This window comes from Manis pentadactyla, chromosome 15, assembly GCF_030020395.1.
Source record: "Manis pentadactyla isolate mManPen7 chromosome 15, mManPen7.hap1, whole genome shotgun sequence".
In the NCBI taxonomy this organism is placed as follows: domain Eukaryota; kingdom Metazoa; phylum Chordata; class Mammalia; order Pholidota; family Manidae; genus Manis; species Manis pentadactyla.
In genome coordinates this window covers 3366790-3387303 of record NC_080033.1, presented here as the reverse complement: position 1 = coordinate 3387303, position 20514 = coordinate 3366790, and the positions used below count along the sequence as shown (strand labels likewise).

Below are 20514 nucleotides of genomic sequence, written 5' to 3'. Positions count from 1 at the left end.
AAATAGTTCAAATATTTATATGGAAACACCAAAGACCCCGAATAGCCAAAGCAATCCTGAGAAGGAAGAATAAAGTAGGGGGGGATCTTGTTCCCCAACTTCAAGCTCTACTACAAAGCCACAGTAATCCAGACAATTTGGTACTGGCACAAGAACAGAGCCACAGACCAGTGGAATAGAATAGAGACTCCAAACATTAACCCAAACATATATGGCCAATTAATATACAATAAAGAAGCCATGGACATACAATGGGGAAAGGACAGTCTCTTCAACAGCTGGTGTTGGCAAAACTGGACAGCTACATGTAAGAGAATGAATCTGGATCACTGTCTAACCCCATACACAAAAGTAAATTCGAAATGGATCAAAGACCTGAATGTAAGTCATGAAACCATAAAACTCTTAGAAAAAAACATAGGCAAAAATCTCATAGACATAAACATGAGTGACCTCTTCATGAACATATCTCCCCGGGCAAGGGAAACAAAAGCAAAAATGAACAAGTGGGACTATATCAAGCTAAAAAGCTTCTGTACAGCAAAGGACACCATCAATAGAACAAAAAGTATCCTACAGTATGGGAGAATATATTCATAAATGACAGATACGATAAAGGATTGACATCCAAAATATATAAAGAGCTCACACACCTCAACAAACAAAAAGCAAATAATCCAATTAAAAAATGGGCAGAGGAAATGAACAGACAGTTCTCCAAAAAAGAAATTCAGATGGCCAACAGACACATGAAATGATGCTCCACATTGCTTGTCATCAGAGAAATGCAAATTAAAACCACAATGAGATATCACCTCACACCAGTAAGGATTGCCATCATCAAAAAGATAAACAACAACAAATGTTGGTGAGTTTGTGGAGAAAGGGGAACCCTCCTACACTGCTGGTGGGAATGTAAATTAGTTCAACCATTGTGGAAAGCAGTATGGAGGTTCCTCAGAATGCTCAAAATAGAAATACCATTTGACCCAGGAATTCCACTTCTAGGAATTTACCCTAAGAATGCAGCAGCCCAGTTTGAAAAAGGCAGATGCACCACTATGTTTATCGCTGCACTATTTACAATAGCCAAGAAATGGAAGCAACCTAAATGTCCATCAGTAGATGAATGGATAAAGAAAATGTGGTACATATATACAATGGAATATTACTCAGCCATAAGAAAAAAACAGACCCTACCATTCGCAACAGCATGGATGGAGCTAGAGGGTATTATGCTCAGTGAAATAAGCCAGGCGGAGAAATACAAGTACCAAATGATTTCACTCATCTGTGGAGTGTAAGAACAAAGAAAAACTGAAGAAACAAAACAGCAGCAGAATCACAGAACCCAAGAATGGACTAACAGTAACCAAAGGGAAATGGACTGGGGACAATGGGTGGGAAGGGAGGGATAAGGGTGGGGAAAAAGAAAGGGGGCCTTACAATTAGCATGTATAATGTGGGGGGGAGGGGAAGGCTGTGCAACACAGAGAAGACAAGTAGTGATTTTACAGCATCTTACTAAGCTGATGGACAGTGACTGTGAAGGGGTATGTGGGGGGGACTTGGTGAAGCGGGGAGGCTAGTAAACATAATGTTCTTCATGTAATTGTAGATTAATGATACCAAAAAAAGAAAAAAAAAAAAGACAGCCTGGGCATGTAAAAAGCAGAGACTCATCTTTCTCTAGGGGGAAATACGCTTCCAACCAGAATGGAAGAAATTGCAAGCTGAATTCATTCAAAGTTTTCTATTTAAATCCCCCTCTCTCTCCACTAGGAACCTTGTAATACAATTTCATTAAAAAATTATCACCCAAAATCTCAGTCATATATAATATAAAGTAGCCACAGGAATGAAAGTAGAGCACAGAGAACATAGTCAAGGTTCTATAACACATATATTGACAGACAGTAAACACCGTACTTGGGGTGAGCATTTAATAATGTAGATTACCATCCAATCACTATGTTGTGTACTTCAATATAATATTGTATATCAACTATATTTTGATGAAAAAAAAAATTACCCAGATTTGCTTGGAATTCTCAGTACACTGTTAATCTGAGGCCCTGTTCTCAGAGAGCTACTTTCCACACAGAAATGGAAAAACCAATGACACTAAAGCATCTTAGACACGGTTATCCAAATTCGATCAGAAAGAGACCTAGAGACTGGTTGTGCTCAGCTGGGTATGGCAGCCATGAATAAATCACAGAAGCTCAGTGCTGGGTGGACCTTAGAACCCCTACCACTGAAAGAAGGAATGGTGTAAAACAAGAAGGGCACAGAAGATTAATTCCAGGGCAGAGACACAAAAAGAAGAAAAGGCCAACTGGCAAGACTAAAAAATTACAAGATGTCAAAGAACTTTACAGATAGGCGGTGGGGGAAGGGGTCCTTGAAGGAAAAGTGTTGGGTACTCTTTCATTGACAAACTATTCCACAACTTCCTATGTAGATAGTTAGGCAAACAGCAAACCACGACTTACACTAGCATTTGTACTAAGATTACTACAGTTAATAATGAATACTGAAAATGATTTTGCATACTTCTATGACGTTCTGATAACTACCACTACAGCCTACTTTATTAGGAGGCAATGTCATAGCAAAGAAAATACCTGTTTAATATCTCTAAACAACAAATGTATCTACTTTAAAAAACTGCTATGCTATTATCACTTCAAGATACTGTTATCAATTCATTCACTTTTACTAAACTCTCATTTAACACCAATTTAATTAAGCACTCTGGGGTAATGAATTAATAATGTTTTGAGATTTCTTTCAGCCCATGAGACCTCTGACCAGAAGGTTTTAAACACTACACTAGTAGTGTATCATTTCAGACACCCTCCCCTTCCCCACCTCTCAACAAACTTTGAAAAGGAATGGGCATAATAAATGTGTTTAATTTGAATAATGGTTAATCCATAAAGAGAACAAAATGTTTTTTAAAAAAAGAAAAACACAGTTTTAATGAATAATGCTGATACTTGATACTGGTTTAGAAGCATGCTAATCTCCAAAAAGCTTCTGAACTAAGCTCAGTTCATGTGTAATGAATGCTGATACTGGGGCAAAGGTCAACCCAGGCTATCAAAGAAACATACAAGATCATACTGGCACAAAAAAAGGAAAAGGTACTATTAAAAAGATGCAAGACTTCGGACATAGTTTTGGGACGAACAGTTTTGATTAGGTTCAATCATTGAGATCAAACATTAGTGGGATTAAGCTTCCCATAAAGTTCTATTTAATCATGGAATGATTATAGCATATTTGCATAGAGCTTTACAGTTTTCAAAGTATTGCTGTAAATGCTTTGATTTTCAAAACCAACACAAGAGGAAGGCAAGGAGTCGTGATCATTTCCATTTTTAAGTTAACCACAGTTAAGTGACTTACCCAAAGTCACAGAGAACCCAGTGTGCAGTCCACCCCATTCACTCACTTGCTCATTCATGCATTTGTTCATTTACTCAACTAACTGACACTGTGGACTCAAAGATGAACAAGACTTAGCCTCTGGCCTCAGGAGCCCACAGTTTAGTGAGTGGACGGAAAGAAATCCCCACACCATTTACAACACAAACATGGAAAGTGTAGCAGGAAGGATGCCCACAGTCTTCCAGATGAGGTCAATTGATAAATCTAGATTTTGATACAAAAAGAAATAGCTATGCCCAGAAGAGAGTGACGGGTGGAGGAAAGACAAGCAGAGGTCATCTAATTCTGTTCAATAGAAAAGTGTGTGGGAGTCCTGGCAGAAACCTAAGAGTATGAAGTCAGTAACAGCCAGTCTTGGCCTTGAATGCCTTACTCTGTGGGCCAAGTTAAGGACAGCCAACGTGCTCAGATTCACATATACACTAATCTCCAAAAAGCTTCCTGGGCCCATCTCACCTCCTATGTAATAAGGTATACTGGTGGCAAATTTCATTTCTTTTAATACTGTGATGTCTTGAAGGAAGGATGACTCAAACCCTGGGTTTGAATGAATAGATGTTTTCTGTAGCCTATGTATGTATACACACATTTCATACACCCACATGGATAGTTGATATATCCATAATACTATACATATTTATGTATCCACACAGACTATACAAAACATACATAGAACTCCACAAACCTCACAGACATCTGTATAATATGTCTATCTAGACCGGCCCCCTTGGGACATGTTCAGATGGAAATGGCTTAGGGAGAGAGGTTCCGTGCAAGACAACTATCTGTCCCAGATGATTCAGTCATTTGTCTGCAGAGGAGCAACCGAAGGAGCGTTGGCCAAGATGAATTCCAAAGGTACCTTGAAGCTCCATGGTTTTATGTATTATGTGCTAGCCTGCATGAAGCAGTTTCTCTATTCTCAATAAATAAAATTACATGACCCTGGTGATATAATTCCTCTCCACCATGTTTTGTGCTCAGGCAGAAAACGTATTATTGAATTCTGATTCAACCACAGACAATGTGACTTACAGAAAAGAGCATTGAATGAGGGAGAAGTCAGGAAACCTAGATTCTCTCTTCAAACCACCCTTCTCACCTCCCCACCCCATCCCCAGGAAGGAGGGGCTATGTGACCGTAAGCAATAGAGCTCACCTCTCTGGGCTTGGGCTTCCCAGGTTATTAAAAGAAAGGAGTGGCTAAGGCTCTTTCAGCTCTAAATCTATGAAGGCATTCCCCTCCCCAAAGACTTAATTTGTCTCCGGAATTCTAAAAATCAGGACTAATAAAACTGGTTTCAGATCATCTCTTCTCTAACCAAAGAAGATTCTGTTGTATCTTATTTTTTAAAACCATCAAATCTTGCATAATTTAAATGATCAGTGCTGTCACTGGTTCCTCGGGTTTAAATTATGCATTGTTGCTATTTGGGTAAAATTGAGACTGGGTCCAGTCTGGGATCACTGGCTGAGAACAATATGCCCCCAAAGTGAGAAGGATAACCCAAAGTGAGAAGGATAAAGGCCTCTCCACACAGAAACTGCTTTTAATGTACTGAGCACAGGATTTACAAAAAGAGCATTGACTGTGTACATTAAAGGGCCACTGAAACAGCGCGGGACTAGTAAGGCTGCTGCACATTCTCCTAGATGCCACTGACCTTGGCTGCACTTCAGGGCTCAGGCATTCCCCAGAGGTTCTCAGCAGGCAGGCTTTCCCGAGGGCTTAGGAACAAATAAGACCTCTCATCTAGATGTGCCCACCTCCCCTAATTTGGGAGGACAGAGAGAGAGGATCTTCCCTCTGATTTGCGGAGATTACTGGTGTGGCCTTCGGACTGAACTCCCCTCCTCCACACCTCACACACCTCAAGACTGGGCAGAGACCCCAACCCTCCGAGATGCAACTGTCTCTACATCGCATTTAAGTCACCAGCAGCAGTTCCCCAACCCTTGGGCTAGCTGTAGCCCTCCCTCTTTCCACACCTCCTACCAGCACATAAGGAGAGGCAAAGCACTAAGCACAGGCCACAAAGAGCAACTGCAGTGAATCCTGCAAAGATACTTCGCCCCGGAGTGCCGGTCTCTCGTGTGTGAATCATACTGCAGGCCAGCCACTGAGCCCTGGTGGTTGCTCACAAGCCTGCAGGCTCTGTGCTTGGCATCTCATAAAACCTTTCCCAGGCAAGAGCCCACGAGGTATACCTCCAATCAAGGCCAACTTAAAATTACATCAGACACTTTCCAACCGAGAAGAGATGCTCAGATTCTAGTTCAGGAAAAATCATAAGCCTTGCCCATTGTCAGACCCCTCCCCCACAGCCTTCCTTTAGCCACCTTCCCCTACCCTCAAGCCTGGGCCATCCATCCACCTGATAAACCCACTGGCAGCAACTCCCAGTGCAGAAAGTAGGGCAAATGAGCACACACTCTATAAAGCAGGAAGCCTCAGATTTGGCCAAAGCACCCACCCTGTTTCCAGTTCCCACCCCCAGCTGGCCAGGGGGCAGCACATTCTGAATGTGGCATGTCTGCACCAGGGAACAGACAGCTCTCTGTAATAACATAAATGAGCTTTTGCTGCCCAACTATTTAAAAAAAAAATTTCGAATGGCATTTCTGCTCAAACCCTTGACTGCTTTGCAGAAATCTCACTACTTGGATAGAATGATTAAGAAGTAGGGTTAAAAGAAAAATGGGGAAGATAAAGAGAAAGGATTAATGAGACTAAAGAAGAAGTATCACTTTGACCATAAAAGAATCTCTCTAAAATAACCGTGACGGAGGCAATGTTAGAAGTACTGAAGATCCAGGTATATATTCCCATGATTTAGCACCAGTCTAACAATGTATTCCTCGGGAGGGCGTGTGAACTTCCGAGCTTCACCCTTCTTGTGTGTCTTCGTGTTGAGAGCCAGCATCAATTCACCCTCGCCAACCCTCCGTGCCTCAAGAATATGCAGCTGCTTTTTTTTGGCGGGGAAAGGGGAGTCAGGAAAGAAAGAAGCAGTCCTTAAATTAGTGTTAAACCCTTCTCAGATCCCCGCTGCTGGCCCCCTCCACCCCTCACCCCTTCCCGGCAGGCAACATCTAATTAAAATGGCAAGAAAGCACTGCCCCCTTCCCCGAAGGAGAGTGTTGGGATTGAGGGGTGGGGGGTGGGGACTCGAGGCTGCACTGGGATTCCTGATATTCTGATCTCAAAACAACAGCAAAATGTTTTCTGTAACAGTGATGTCTTAGTAATACAATGAAACGGTGTCTGAAGCAATTCACGTGAAGGTAAACGCAAACCATTGGGGCTGAGGGGAGGTAGGTGCTCTACAAAGGACTGGCCACAGACACAGAGAACACACACACGCTCCCGGGAGTTCCGGTCTGATTGGGGAAGAGCAGAGAACACATCCCTTTCACCTGCTTAAGTTGAGCCATTAAGACTGAAATGTCACAGCCACAAAGTCAGAATGCACAGGCAGGGCTGAGTTAAAACCAGCTCACAATGTCATCTTGCAGGTATCTGGATAACGCGAGGGACCACTGCCTTTATTCATGCTGCTATTATTCTTTTTGCGGAAAGGGACCGTGGGGTCTCTCGCGCCTTGGTATAAGACGACTGTATTCACACGGGGCTTGTATACACACACGCGAATCTTTCATTTAATGCTCTCACACAGGTCTAAGATGAAACAGGCACGAGTCCCACTCGCTCTCCGGGGAGCCTCGGCCACAACCAAAGGAGGACCCGTACCGCACAGGCTCAGCCAAGAGCACCTTAGCAGTACCGAATCACCATGAGAAGCCAGGTTCCCTCCACGTCGCATTCCCCCGCCTCTACCCACCAGCCCCAGCTCCAGTCCATGCACCGAGCCCATTCACCTTGACCTGAACCACTGGAAAGAAATCACAAAACACGTTCTACTCACCCTCAGAGCCGAGAGATCGATTTCATCCAGGCTGCGAGCCGGGGAGTCGCTCGCCATGTCTACTTCTTTGCCGGAGAAATGGACCAAAATCACCCCAAAGCTTCTCCCTGGGAATTTCCACCTTGGTCTATTTCACTCGCGTCCTCATGCGGGTGTCGCGCCAGAGGCCCCGGGCCCAGCTTCCCCCGACCACCCCGGCCCCACAGCACCGGATCCTGATCCTCAGCGCGTCGGTCTGCGGGGTCCGCGAGCCCAACCTGCGCGGATCTCCAAGCTCAGAGCCGCGGTGCGTGTGGGCTGCGCGCCCGGATAGGCTAAGGGCTCTGGGGCTGCGTGGGTGTATTTAAATGGGACATGCTTCTTTGCTTGTGCGTGGATGGCGGCTGCACTGGCTGTTATGAGACACATAAAACTCCTCCACTCTGCCGGGGGATGGGGGTGGAGAGCCACACAGAACTGTCTTATCACCGCTTCCTGGGAGGAGTGAAGGGGGAAGGCGGCGGAGGGGGCGTGGTCTCCGGCAGGGGAGAAGCCGCGCGTCCTGACCGGGTCCCTCTGCACCGGCGTGGGTGGGGGAGGGGTGAGCACCCTTTCTGCCCAGGCTTTTTGCGGGTAATTCTGGCTGTATCTGAAGAGCTGTTCGTAACTCTGCCGTGCTTGTCGTAGGGGCAAAGGGACTTTATGTGTATCCAATTCGTGCGCTGCAACAAAATGTCCCTTCAATCGCAACTACTGGTTTCTCGTCAGGATTCTAAAGCTCCAGCGCTGAAAAAATCCATAGAAAAAGAAGAGCGACGCCCTCCCTCCCCCATTAATTACTTGTGGGGCTGGAGTAACGCGGGCTGGTGCAACCGGTGCATATAAGGACTTGCGTGCAGGGAAGGGGATCCGCCTCCAGCCGCCGAAGAATGGGGGAGAAGCGCACTCGCACAGGGTTCCCAGTCCCGCGCCTCAGCAGTCTGCGGCGGCGGCAGGGTCGGGTTCGGCCACAGCCCCCCATATCCTGGTTGGCAGGTCTTTAGGGCCGATCACGGGGGTTAGCGTTGGGAAGGTTACCAGAAGCAGGAAAGATGAGAGGTGAGCTTCCTCTTGGCATCGCCACACCCAGAACCTACCCTTGCCGCAATTCCCCACGGAAACGACCAAATTGAAACGAGAAGCTTGTTATATGGGTTAAGTAGCTGAATGCTTCAGGTAACGCTGGGTAAGGCAGCACACACCACCTTAGGACCCTGGCTTTTCCCTTTCAGGAGGCGTTTCCGCGGTTGACCTCCCCAGATTGATGGAGAAAGTTTGGCTGGCGGGTAAGATGAACACACAAGATGCATGGCGTGGGAGCGATTTCACTCCATTCGCTTTCTCGTTCAAAGCCTGAACGTTTACAGCGGTATACATCACATTCTGTAGTCAAATGTGAGAAGTCACTTCCCCAGACCCCCACAAAGCCCTTCCTCTCCGGCCCTGGCCACGCGAAATACATAGGAAGAAAGGCTAAAATTGAGCTTTTCCCCAAATACAGGAGTAATTTTGAAAGTATCACCTGCACCTCTGTTAAGACAAGAATTTACTTCTGGCCAAGCACACTGAGGATTTTTAATCGTGTGTGAATGTCAGTTTCGGAATAAGGCTTTTGAATGAATATATGAATGGGAGCCAATGCAGTTACTTCATCACGACGGCAGTACGTATAAGTCTAACAGCATTCGGTATGCGCTGTTCTGCTTTTGTTATTATTGTATGTATGCATTGTGGATCATGAAACTTGAAAATTGTTCCAACATCCCAATGGCCACAACAGTTACTTAGGAGCTTCTGCCATTAAAGGGTCAAACGTTTAAACGTGTTACTCAAAACACTCGATTTGCGCTCTCGTTTTCTAATAAAAGCATCCAGGTGTAGGTAGTAGCCAGCCAAGTAATGTCGAAATGACGTAAAAAACTTACTATTTCCCATCATCGTTTTTATTTTTCCCTTCTCTGCGATCCCTTTTTTACCCTTAATCTAGATGACAAGTTAATGTATTATCTCAGTGTTGAAAGAAAAATAATTAAAGAACAAGTACTTAGATCTCTGGACAGACCTACTTTTAAAATTCCAAACTATGAAAGATGAAATAAAAAACTTTTAAGGAGAACGTTCATTTTATACCCCTTATTTTATTTTAACATCACAAATGAATCTTTCTTTCGGCGTTAGTAAACTGTTCAGGCCTTGAGGATGCTGACACGGGCACTGAATTTTACCCGTGGATTTAAAATTCAATTAGAAAACTGTAAGTTCAGTTCAGTGACGGTACTAAGAGGGGAAAAGGTCCGAGGACGCTGACAAGATGCTGAGAGGTGGAGGAGGGGGCTTCCAGGCTGCAGGAAATACCATAAAAGGAGAGATCACATTAGCCAAGGCACCTCCCTCTGGAAAGGGAGGAACAACCGCCAAGCATTGTGCGCTGAAGTTGAATAGTCGTGACCAGACTGAGGAGAAAAGCAGAGGTCAGGCACGGAGAGGTTTCCCTGCCTATTAAGGAACTTGAACATCATCCTTTAGTTCAAGTGTGTATCAAATTTTAGCCATTTCAGTACAAACTCCTAATTTATTTGCTGTCTCTGTGTACCTCCTGTACGGTATTTATTTAGTATTTTTCTTTAAATCAACATTTTTTTTTCTTATTTATTAAGGAAACATAAATCACTACTGCAAATGGAAAGCTAGCAACACTCCTAAAACATAGAAGGAAACCATTAAATATGATGGAAAACAGAGCAATATTATTAAATTCTAGCTAGCTATGATTAACTACCCCAGGCTTCTTTCTGGCCTAGGGCCTACCCTTAGTTTGTTAAAAACAAGAATAGCAAAGCCCATAAAGACGTTCAAAATTTGACCAAAGTGAGTGTTTCCTCTTGGTGTGATCTGAAGGACTGAAAAACTTGGTATCATTTATATGAAGTTTGAAAGCCTGCAGAACAATGCAACAACACTGTGGAAATCCGTAACGTTACTTGTGGAGCTACTACATTTTCTCTCTCCACAAATCCCTAGGTATAACAAAAAAGATAGTTTTAAAAATTCATTAGAGCTCTAGAAGACAAGGCAGTATCAGTGGCTCAGCAATTCAGAGGAATTCCTAATCATGTAAAGCAGGCAGGATTGAATTGCTAGTAGAGCCACAAACCAAAAGTGGTACGGGGCGGGACCAGGGTGAGAGTCGGGGCAGCTTCAAGCTCAAAGGCAGTGGCCGCAAGAAGCAGGCCCTTTCATCACGGTGAATGACCAAAGAATAACATTACTCCATCTTCCATTCACTCAACAAATACACATAGGTCATTTATTCTGTGCAAAACACACTACTAGGCCTTGGGGATTCGCCTTCACAGAGGCAAATAATAAACTTATAAATAAACAACCAGTAACTAAGATTATTTTAGGTGGTGAGAAGTAATATCAAGAAAATTAAGCAGGGTAATGAGAATCAGCAGGTAGACATGTAGACCCCCAAAACCCTGACACTCAGTCCTTGTGACTAAGGGTCCTTGGGCCAAGGACACAGGGGTGTCACCCCAAGTTGCTGCTCACAGACTGCCAGGAGAAGTGGGACCACATACACACACAGAAAGTAAATTCCCACATCCCCTGCCCTGCACCGTGCTCTGTCCTGCTCCCCTTCCCACCACAATCAGCAAAGCACTACCCTCAGAATTAGAACTGGCCCCAGACAGGCAAATGAGACTTCCAAACACAAAGAGGAGCAGAAAAGTCCTAAATCACCATTCACTCCTCAAAATCTATTACTGTGATAGAGAGGAACCAATTTCACTCATACAGATCGAACACCCAAAGTCATTGTTCCTATAGCAAAAAGAAGTTTTATAATATATATATTTTTATTCTCCCAGGGATAATAGAGGATCTTACATTCATTAAGCCAAGTTATTGTGAAAACAAATCAGAGAACAAACTAGAATATGTTCACTGAAATTTTAAAAATGGGTAGATTGAACAGTAGTAATATTATAATGTAGATACTCTTCCAAACATTCATATATTAACATATTTAATCTTTATACTCTTACAAAGTAGGCAGTCATTTTACAGCTAAGTAAACTGAAGAATGGAAAGATTAACTTACTCAAGGCAACACAGTAATAAATGACTGAACCAGGATTTGAACTCAAGCTCTTAATCACCATGCTATACTGACAGGCTGAACTGAAGATAAATTGGTACCCTAGAAGACTGAGCCCAGTGAGAGAAAAGCTTGCTAAGATTTTTGCTTATTTGGAAATACATAGATACTATATCTAAACATACAGAAAAATGTAAGTCAAGTGTGCATTATAAATATAAGGGTGCCACATAGGCAAATATAAACTGGATGTTTGAGTTGCAAACTACTTCAGTAGAAAAAAATGGAACAAGGATAGCTTGATAAATTCAATAAAATGAGGAAGAGAAAAAACAAACCAGAATGTAGAGTGTAAAGGACATATTTTTGGAGTGGTGGGACCACCCAACATCCATTCTGCTTTTGAATACTATGGTAGGTAGACTAATGGTCCCCCCCCAAAGATATCAACATTTCAATCCCCAGAACCTGCAAATATATTACCTTACAAAGAGTGACCTTGCAGAATATTATGATTAATACACATGGTGTGGGGGTTCACGGGGAAGACAGTGTAGCACAGAGAAGACAAGTAGTGACTCTGGCATCTTACAACACTGATGGACAGTGACTTCAATGGGGTATGGGAGAGACTTGATAATATGGGTGATTGTAGTAACCACAATTTCTTATGAAACCGTCATAAGAGTGTATATCAATAATACCTCAATAAAAAAAAGAGAAACAAATACAGTTATTTGACATACAAAAAAAATAAGGAGGGACCTTGCAGATGTGATTAATTAGGCAATTTGAGATGGGGAGATTATCCTGGATTATCAGGGTGGCCCTAATGTAATCACAAGGGGAGGTGAAAGAGGCAGGTAGGAAAAGAGTCAGTCAGAGGAAGTTACGACATGGAAGAAAGTCACTGAGCAATGCAACAATGCTGCCTTTGAAAATGAAGGAAGGGGGTCAGAAACCAAGGATTGCAGGCAGCCTCTCTAGAAGTTGAAATGCAAGAAAACCGAGTCACCGCCAGAGCTTCCAGAAGGACTACAGCCCTGTTGACACCTTGATTTTAGCCCAGGGACACCCCACTTGGACTTCTGGCCTCCAGACTGTATGGTAATAAATTTGTGTTGGTTAAAACCACCAAGTTTGCAGTAATCTGTCATAGCAGTGATAGAAATTAGTAAGACTTCCTGTATTTATATTGCCTTTTGACTAACTGTCGCTCTCCCCTTGGTTACAGATTACTGGGGCTGTCATTCTCATTTTCTGCCCATTGGTAGCCAAAGGGTGAGTGGGTGTTTTAGTCAGCACAGCGGAAGGCCTCTTCACAGAGACCTGGGACTAAGAAGAATGACAATAAGACTGCAAACGAGTAGTAGCCATTCATTCCAGTTGTGGTGCCCAACCCATAAGGTTTACAAGTCCATTCCTCCTTCCTGTTTCTCAGAAGTTGCCATGTTTTCTCCACATTTCCAAGCTTGGTTCTCTGCAATAAAATCAAGCTATCTACTGCTATGTCACAAACCACCTCAAAACTCAGTGAATCAAACAAGTATTTCATTAGCTCACAAATCTGTACTCTGGGCAGGGTGTGGAGGGGAAGGCTCTTTTGCTCCCCAGAATGTCACCTAGGGCTGGAGGACCCACTTCCAAAACGGCTCACTCACGCACCTAGCAGGTTTGGCGTTGGGCTACTGGCTGAGGGCTCGGCCAAGGCTGATAGCTGGGAGCTTTGGTGCCTCTTCAGGTTGGTCTCTCCATGGACTGCTGGGGCTTCTTCATGCCATGCGTGCTGAGTTCCAATATAAACATCGCCTGAAAACCAGACAGAAGCTGTGTTGCCTTTTATGATAGCCTCAGAAGTCACCTGGCTTCAATTCTGACATTTGTTACAAATCTACCTAGATTCAAGAAGGAGAAACATTTATCCTAATTTTTGAAGGGAGAAGTGTCTAAATCACACTGAAGAGGAGCATGTAGGATGGAAGATATTGTTGCATTATTTTGGAAACTAGACCCTGCCACCTCCTTCCAGCTTTACTATCAATTCTCTGCTATCAGTACCTTTGCCTTTTGTTCACATTAACCAGACTTGGTTTCTGCTGTTGCTTGCAACCAAAGAATAATGAAGCAAGCATAAGCACAAACATATCGGAATAAATATAAATGTTTAAATACCTTATTAAAAGACAAAAGTTCTCCGAGTGTGTAAATATAAAGCAAAACAACCCCAGTAAACAATCCTAGTAGGAATACACATGCTCTTCAAATATGCATGGGAAATTGATAAAATCTGACCAGGCCACAAGGGAAAGTTCGATCATTTCCAAAAGGCAGCAATCATAGATACCACATTGTTAAACCATATTACCAAGGTTTCATGAGTCACAGATTTATCTAAATAAGTTGGGTCTCCTTCGGCAGGAGGCCCACTTAAACTTACTTGTCTCTCACTTCACTTAAACTTACTCCCTGGGATCCAACCAGAAATTTATCATCATCTTAAGCAGATCTGCCTTAGAAAATAAAACTGATTTCCCATTGTCTAATTACACACCCATCCTTCTAGCTTCCTGGTAGCTTTGGCTAATATAATCACTGTTTTCAGCCACACAGAGACTCCATTTCTGTCCATTGGTAGCATTCTTCATTCTTTTCTAGTTGTTTTTTCCTCTTACCCTGTCTTTCGTTTCCATGTCAGACTTCAAAGTGTTTAGGAGCCTGAAATTTTACATATTGTATTCCATACAGTGTGATCTCAGGTGAAGAGCAGGGTCCCTAGGGTTGATCTGCCTGAAAGCAAATCCCAAAATAGAAAAAGTTGTTTTACAGTTCTCATTTCCTGTTTCAGATAGATATCTTTTAACCTAGTTAGCCTTGGAATAATAATGCCAAGTGATTAAATGAGTTCAGAATAATTTTCCTAATTATCTAGCACCATTTAACCCCAAAGACAAACAATACTTTACCTAAAATACCAGTATTACACTTTCCCCAAATACAGAATACTGTCTTTACTAAAAATTTGGCAAGCTCTCAAAACAGCATTTTGTTTTCATTCTTCAAGAAATGCCTAACAACAAATATGTATAGAAATTTCAATGTGCAGCTGTAATCCTTCAATATTTATTGTAGAAGTTTAATTATACTTTTTTTTGCAAGCTGTTTGATCTTAATTCCTAAAGCAGTTATAAGTTTAATTATATTCTAGCGAAATAATGGAGCTTGCTTTTCTCTCAATATTTTTAGGACCTAACCTAGTGTCTTGAAACAGTAAGCATTCCATACATTTCTGGCCAAGGACCAAACATACTGTAATAGAAACAATGAAAAGACATCTATTCTGACCACCAGGGCCTGTCTAGACTATGTCAAAAGCCTGTGGTGCTTTGCTCCCTGCTGGCTATCTCAGTTAGTTCCTACTCTCTGTACTTTTCTACAGAATTGTATCCTGTTTAATTTTAGACTCTTCTAAGCTCCCCTTACCCTACCATACACACAAAAAATAATCTTCAGTTTTTCATTTCCTGTCCACATATTTGGAAGGCATGAGGTGGCAGGTTAGCCCAGACCGGGAAGCAGGGAGGAGTAGCCCAGCTGGGTCTTTACATGAAGTCACAGGGTAGATGACGCTTTTATCAGACTTTTAAAGCTGAAGGAACCTTAGAGATAACAGAGTCCAACCCTTTCATTTTACAGATAAGGAAACCAAGGTCCAGAAACACTGTGTGACTTATTCAATGTCACAGAGTTAGCACAGGAAAGGGCTTTGGGGACTGAAGGCTTTGTGAAAAGAAAATGATTTTTTAAAAGGCAAGGCTGTATTTACCGTTATTGTTTCCCCCCAGATTCCTTATCCACTGTTCCTTCTACTGTACCATACTGCACTTCAGACATGTAAGGTACTATCTACTTGTGTTGTGCTTTTTATCTGAAGGAAACTGTACACAACTGATTGGATTTCCTTTAATGTGTAGGTGCTACTTTTTTCTGATGTTAGTATATCCAACCTTTCCAGCTTTCTTAAAATGGGTGCTAGCATGCTGTATCTTTTTCATCATCTCACTTTTAAACTATTTAGCCTTTATAGCTAAAGTGTGTTCTTGTAAATAACATGTGTTCAGTGTTGCTTTTTTATTTCCTATTAAATATTCAGCCTTTTAAATTAGGGTGTTTAGAACATTCACGTTTAATGTTGTTATTGAATGGTTAGGTTTAAGTCCATCATCTAGCTATTTGTTTTCTATTTGTCCCATCTGTTGTTTGTTTCCCCTTTCCACTTTTTCTGCCTTCTTTTGGCAAAAAAAATTAATGTACTAAATTTTAGGATTTGTTTTATCTCCTTTGTCAGCTTATTGGCTATAACTCTATTTTTTTATTTTGGTGGTTGCTTTAGGGTTAATAGTATGCATCATTAACTTATCACAGTCTCCCTTCAAGTGATTTGATAACATTTCATGTGCAGAATGAAAACCTAACAGTAGCGTACTTACACTTTCTCCTCCTGGCCTTTATACAACTGTTGTTATGCATCTTATTTTATATATGTTGTAAACCCCACTAGACAATTGTTGATATTTTTGTTTAAATGCCCAATTATTTTTAAGAGAGCTTTAAATAATAAGAAGTCTTATATAGTTACCCATGTACTTTCATTTTCATTGCTCTGCATTCCTTTATGTAGATGCACATTTCCATCTGGTATTTTCCAGAAGGAAATAAATGTTAAGTCATTTAACATTTCTTACAGTGCAGATTTGCCAATAATGAATTGTTTCAGCTTTTGTATAGCTAAAAAAGAACCTTTATTTGGCCTTCATTTCTGAAAGATATTTTTGTTAAGTGTGGAATTCTAGCTTGACAGGCTTTTTTTCCTGTAATTTAAAGATGTAATTTACTTTCTTCTGGCTTTTATTATTTTTAATAAGAAATCTCCAGATTTTGTTGTCTTTGGTCCTCTGCATATAACATGTCTTTTTTTTTCTGGCGGGCTATTTGTCAGAATTTCTCTTTATCACTGGCTTTGAGCAATTTTATTATGATAGGCTTTGGTGTGCTTTCTTTATTTTTCTTTCTTGTGCTTGCAGTTTGTTGAGCTTCTTATATCTGTGGGTTTATAGTTTTCCTTAAATTTGGGGAAATTCAGTCTTGTTTCTTCAGACATTTCTTGCATCCCCCCTTCTCCTTTGAGGGCTCCACTTAGTGGGTGCTGGGCTTCCTGCAGCTGTCCAGGAGTCACCGATGCTCTTTTCATTTTTACTGACTCTTTTTTTTTCTGTGTGTTTCATTTTGGATGATTTTTATTGCTATATTTCTAAGTTCAGTAATACTTTCTTCTGCAGTATCTAATCTGCAGTGTAGTTTCCATCTCAGACATTGTAATCTTAATCTCTAGGAGTTCTATTTGGGTCTCTTTTGTGTCCCAGGTCTCTACTTAACTTTTTCAACATATAATGAACAAGGATGCCCACTCTCCCCACTTCTATTCGACATAGTACTGGAGGTCCTAGCCACAGCAACCAGACAACACAAAGAAATAAAAGGCATCCAGATTGGTAAAGAAGAAGTTAAACTGTCCCTGTTTGCAGATGACATAATATTGTACATAAAAAACCCTAAAGACTCCACTCCAAAACTACTAGATCTAATATCTGAATTTAGCAAAGGTGCGGGATACAAAATTAAGACACAGAACCTGTGGCATTCCTATATACTAACAACGAACTAACAGAGAGAAAAATCAAGAAAACAATTCCATTCACAATTGCATCAAAAAGAATAAAATACCTAGGAATCAACCTAACCAAGGAAGTGAAAGACCTATATTCTCAAAACTGCAAGACACTCATGAGAGAAATTAAAGAAGATACCAATAAATGGAAACACATCCTGTGCTCATGGACAGGAAAAATTAATATCGTCAAAATGGCCATCCTGCCTAAAGCAATCAGTGCAATTCCTATCAAAATACCAACAGCATAGCAGCCCAGTTCGAAAAAGACAGATGCGCCCCCATGTTTATCGCAGCACTATTTACAATAGCCAAGAAATGGAAGCAACCTAAGTGTCCATCAGTAGATGAATGGATAAAGAAGAGGTGATACATATACACAATGGAATACTATTCGGCCATAGGAAAGAAACAAATCCTACCATTTGCAGCAACATGGATGGAGCTGGAGGGTATTATGCTCAGTGAAATAAGTCAGGTGGAGAAAGACGAATACCAAATGATTTCACTCATGTGGAGTATAAGAACACAGAAAAACTGAAGGAACAAAACAGCAGCAGAATCACAGAACCCAAGAATGGACTAACAGTTACCAAAGGGAAAGGGACTGGGGAGGATGGGTGGGAAGGAAGGGATAAGGGGGGGAAGAAAGGGGGCATTACGATTAGCATGTATAATTAGCATGTAGGGGGGGCCATGGGGATGGCTGTGCAACACAGGGAAGAAAAGTAGTGATTCTACGCTGATGGATAGTGACTGTAATGGGGTGTATGGGGGGTACTTGGTGAAGGGGGGAGTCTAGTAAACATGTTCTTCATGTAATTGTAGATAAATGATAACAAAAAAAAAATTGTACAAAGAAAGTAAAAAGGCTCACAAACACTTGGAAGCTTAACAACATGCCTGTAAATAATCAATGGATCAACGACCAAATTAAAATAGAGATCAAGCAATATATGAAAACAAATGACAACAACACAAAGCCCCAACTTCTGTGGGACGCACCAAAAGCAGTCTTAAGAGGAAAGTATACAGCAATCCAGGCATATTTAAAGAAGGAAGAACAATTCCAAATGAACAGTGTAATGTCACAATTATCGAAATTGGAAAAAGAACAAATGAGGCCTAAAGTCAGCAGAAAGAGGGACATAATAAAGATCAGAGAATAAATAAAATTGAGAAGAATAAAACAATAGGAAAAAAACAATGAAACCAAGAGCTGGTTCTTTGTGAAAATAAACAAAATAGATGAGCCTCTAGCCAGACTTAATTAAGAGAAAAAGAGAATCAACACACATCAACAGAATCAGAAATGAGAAAGGAAAAAATCACGACAGACCCCACAGAAATACAAAGAATTATTAGAGAATACTATGAAAACCTATATTCTCATAAGCTGGAAAACCTAGAAGAAATGGACAATTTCCTAGAAAAATACAACCTTCCAAGACTGACCAAGCAAGAAACACAAAATCTAAACAAACCAATTACCAGCAAAGAAATTGAATCGGTAATCAAAAAACTAGCCAAGAACAAAACCCCCAGGCCAGATGGATTTACCTTGGAATTTTATCTTACATACAGAGAAGATATAATACCCATTTCCTTAGAGTTTTCCAAAAAGTAGAAGAGGGAATACTCCCAAACTCATTCTATGAAATCAAGATCACCCTAATACTAAAACCAGGCAAAGACCCTACCAAAAAAGAAAATTACAGACCAATATCCCTGATGAACATAGATGCAAAAATACTCAACAAAATTATTAGCAAACCGAATTCAAAAATACATCAAAAGGATCATACACCATGACCAAGTGGGATTCATCTCAAGGATGCACGGATGGTACAACAATCGAAAATCCATCAACATAATCCACCACATAAATAAAAAGGAAAAAAACCACATCATCATCTCCATAGATGCTGAAAAAGCATTTGACAAAATTCAACATCCATTCATGATAAAAACTCTCAACAAAATGGGCATAGAGGGCAAGTACCTCAACATAATAAAGGCCATATATGATAAACCCACAGCCAACATCATACTGAAGAGTGCGAAGCTGAAAGCTTTCCCTCTGTAATCGGGAACAAGACAGGGATGCCCACTCTCCCCACTGTTACTCAACATAGTACTGGAGGTCCTAGCCACGGCAATCAGACAAAACAAAGAAATACAAGGAATCCAGATTGGTAAAGAAGAAGTTAAATTGTCACTATTTGCAGATGACATGATATTGCACATAAAAAACCCTAAGGACTCAGTTCTACTAGAACTAATATGGAACTCAGCAAAGTTGCAGGATACAAAATTAATACACAGAAATCTGTTGCTTTCCTATACACTAACAATGAACTAATAGAAAGAGAAATCAGGAAAACAATTCCACTCACAATGGCATCAAAAAGAATAAAATACCTAGGAATAAACCTAACCAAGTAAGTGAAAACCTATACCCTGAAAACTATAAGACACTCTTAAGAGAAATTATAGAAGACACTAACAAATGGAAACTCATCCCATGCTCTTGGCTAGGAAGAATTAATATAGCCAAAATGGCCATCCTACCCAAAACAATATACACATTCAATGCAATCCCTGTCAAATTACCAACAGCATTCTTCAATGAACTGTAACAAATAGTTCAAAAATTCATATGGAAACACCAAAGACCCTGAACAGCCAAAGCAATCCTGAGAAGGAAGAATAAAGTGGGGGGATCTCGTTCCCCAACTTCAAGCTCTACTACAAATCCACAGTAATCAAGACAATTTGGTACTGGCACAAGAACAGAGCCACAGACCAGTGGAATAGAATAGAGACTCCAAACATTAACCCAAACATATATGGCCAATTAATATACAATAAAGAAGCCATGGACATACAATGGGGAAAGGACAGTCTCTTCAACAGCTGGTGTTGGCAAAACTGGACAGCTACATGTAAGAGAATGAAACTGGATCACTGTCTAACCCCATACACAAAAGTAAACTCGAAATGGATCAAAGCCCTGAATGTAAGTCATGAAACCGTAAAACTCTTATAAAAAAACATAGGCAAAAATCTTTTGGACATAAACATGAGTGACTTCTTCATGAACCTATCTCCCCGGGCAAGGGAAACAAAAGCAAAAATGAACAAGTGGGACTATAAAAAGCTGAAAAGCTTCTGTGCAGCAAAGTACACCATCAACAGAACAAAAAGGTAAATGACAGATCCGATAAAGGGTTGACATCCAAAATATATAAAGAGCTCACACACCTCATCAAACAAAAAGCAAA

General features: G+C 41.2%; 1 protein-coding gene across 2 annotated transcripts in view; it reads right to left on the bottom strand.

The window, feature by feature from the left end:
- LOC130680997 (WAS/WASL-interacting protein family member 1-like) overlaps nt 1-20514 on the bottom strand; it is a 285988-nt gene that overhangs the window by 43132 nt on the left and 222342 nt on the right. The window contains exon 4 of one of the 2 annotated variants that reach the window (XM_057492918.1): nt 7383-9742. The exons of the other annotated variant lie outside the window; for it this stretch is intronic. The gene's annotated coding sequence lies outside the window, so the exon portion shown is untranslated. The remainder of the gene's footprint in view (nt 1-7382; nt 9743-20514) is intronic. 2 annotated transcript variants of the gene reach the window in all.